Source organism: Rhinopithecus bieti, unplaced genomic scaffold, assembly GCF_001698545.2.
Source record: "Rhinopithecus bieti isolate Rb0 unplaced genomic scaffold, ASM169854v2 scaffold_6708, whole genome shotgun sequence".
Classification (NCBI taxonomy): domain Eukaryota; kingdom Metazoa; phylum Chordata; class Mammalia; order Primates; family Cercopithecidae; genus Rhinopithecus; species Rhinopithecus bieti.
In genome coordinates this window covers 5,036,635-5,038,961 of record NW_016806329.1, presented here as the reverse complement: position 1 = coordinate 5,038,961, position 2,327 = coordinate 5,036,635, and the positions used below count along the sequence as shown (strand labels likewise).

General features: G+C 35.5%; 1 protein-coding gene across 1 annotated transcript in view; it reads right to left on the bottom strand.

Moving 5' to 3' along the window:
• HPGDS (hematopoietic prostaglandin D synthase) overlaps positions 1 to 2,107 on the bottom strand; it is a 32,623-nt gene extending 30,516 nt beyond the window's left edge. The window contains exon 1 of the mRNA XM_017875505.1: positions 2,003 to 2,107. The gene's annotated coding sequence lies outside the window, so the exon portion shown is untranslated. The remainder of the gene's footprint in view (positions 1 to 2,002) is intronic.
• Positions 2,108 to 2,327: the final 220 nt, after the last annotated feature.

Sequence of the window (2,327 nt, the reverse complement as noted above, 5' to 3'; positions counted from 1 at the left end):
TTTTTTTTTTTTTTTTTTTTTTTTTTTTTTTTTTTTTTCTTTTTTTTTTTTTTTTTTTTTTTTTTTTTTTTTTTTTGAGAAGGAGTCTTGCTCTGTCGCGCAGGCTAGAGGGCAGTGGCGCGATCTCGGCTCACTGCCGCCTCCCCCTCCCGGGTTCAAGCGGTTCTGCTGCCTCAGCCTCCCCAGTAGCTGGGATTACAAGCGCCCACCACTACACCGGGCTAATTTTTGTGTTTTTAGTAGAGACGTGGTTTCGCCATGTTGGCCAGGACCTCCTGACTTCAGGTGATCCGCCAGCCTCCCAAAATGTTGGGATTACAGGCATGAGCCACCGCGCCCAGCCAAACCTTTTTTTCTTTATCAATTACGCAGTCTCAGGTATGTCTTTATCAGCAGCGTGAAAACTAATACAATGCTGATTTATTTCATCTGATTAATTCATTCTCAGAGGCAATTTTCACATAATCATTGAAAAAATTACAAACTTTTATAATAAAACAATTTAACAATATACTATTCTGTATATTGCTGTAAAAGCACAGTAAAAAATTGTCTCAAAAATTCTAGTTTCTGTGCCAGAAAGATGACAACAATCCAATTTCAATTCTCTGACAACACAGGCTAATCAATATCCACTGCCTATACTAAACATCTTAGTAAAGACTTCAGCCAAAATATCTTTAGTTCAAAAAAGAGAACTTTTGAAATAATTTTGTTGGTTAGAAAACTTACAAATAAGGAATTCAGTATTAGCCATTCTACAATTCAGTACAAAATGTTAGCCAACTTAAGCTCTTACTCTTAAATAAGAAACATCAATAATTCAAACATATTTGGGCAATCCAGACAGTTTTTTACATGCTTAGTAATTGTGCAATAATCTGATTTTGAGGTATAAAAACAAAGATTACTTGTGAATTTGCTATAGCTCTTCTTTGAGTGTAAGATGTAGATCTTAACTTGCCCAGTAATAAACTTATACAAAATGTAATGCCCTAGAGCATGTTTACACTCCCATTATACAGATCTTGGTGTTCTGAAATGTAAAAATTGGATTCAGATGGCAATCATGTGAGATACTGTTGTCCACATGGGAACTTCTTACATATACTGACATTAAATAATGGCTTTTTATTACCCCTAACATTTGTGGTAAAGAATGTTAATTTCCCTCATTTCACAGTGTCCCTGGGCATTTCAAGTTCAGTTCTGGAAAAGTTGCCAGGTTGGAGTTAAATTATAGGACAATAGAGAAATAGAAGAATTATTGTTGACTGAGTAAGATATTGATTTCCATCAAGCACTGGATGTTTAACTTTGAATTAGCAAGCTGAGAGCTCTTTTTTTTTTTTTTAATCAAATATCAACTAAATATCATTTTAAGTGACTGTTTCACATTAAAGCCAAAGCAAGAGGAATCACTGAAATAGCCTTTGGGAGCTGTGAGTTTGAAATTCCTGGCCTGGGGTAAATCCCTTCAACTATCTCTGAAGCCAAATGATGATAGAATGCAATTCTTATCAAAACATGGAGATGCTTCAACAAAATGTGCCTTGAAATAATAGAAAATATTACCAGTAAAATTCTTAAACTTTAAACAAAAGGAAAGAAAGTGAAGAGCCATAAGATAAAATTCTCTGTTCCATCAATCCAAGTGATTGAAGAATCACTTGGGAAAATTCTGGAAGTAGTCACAAACCCTGATTAAGACAGGATTTTTCCTCTAGCATTGAGTATATTTTCTATGTTAAAATCCACTTGAAGAGGTCTTTTAAAATCTCCTGTACCTATATTTCTCTTAAAAATGACTATTTGATTTTCACATATTCACATATATGGAGAGGCTCTGGGTAAGACAAGGTCCGAGTGAGCACAATCATGAAAATAACTCACAAGAGAGTTACTCAGTCACAAACAGGATATGAGAATAATAAAAACCCTAATGTAAAGAGTAAAGCATATCTCATTTCTTATCTATGTGGAGTTCAATAATATTACTTACCTGTGTTGTGTCTCTCAGGAGTCTGTCGTGTGCTGTATCCCTGGGTATGTGACTGCACCTTGAGTTTATATGATGAGTAAGTGATAATCACAAACCAACGAGAGGACAGGCAACTTCCTTCCACGTACCGCTCTTCCTTCTTTTCTTAGATAAAACATGCATGCCAGGCAGTTCAAGCCTGCAAAGACTGCTGGTTATACAGGATATCTGGGTATAACTAACCCAACACATTTGCATACAAGGTAAAGTCAAAGTTATAGCTACATATGTATGCCCACTGTTACATGTTCACTTAGTTTTAGTCTTACACCATAGGCTCCTGGAG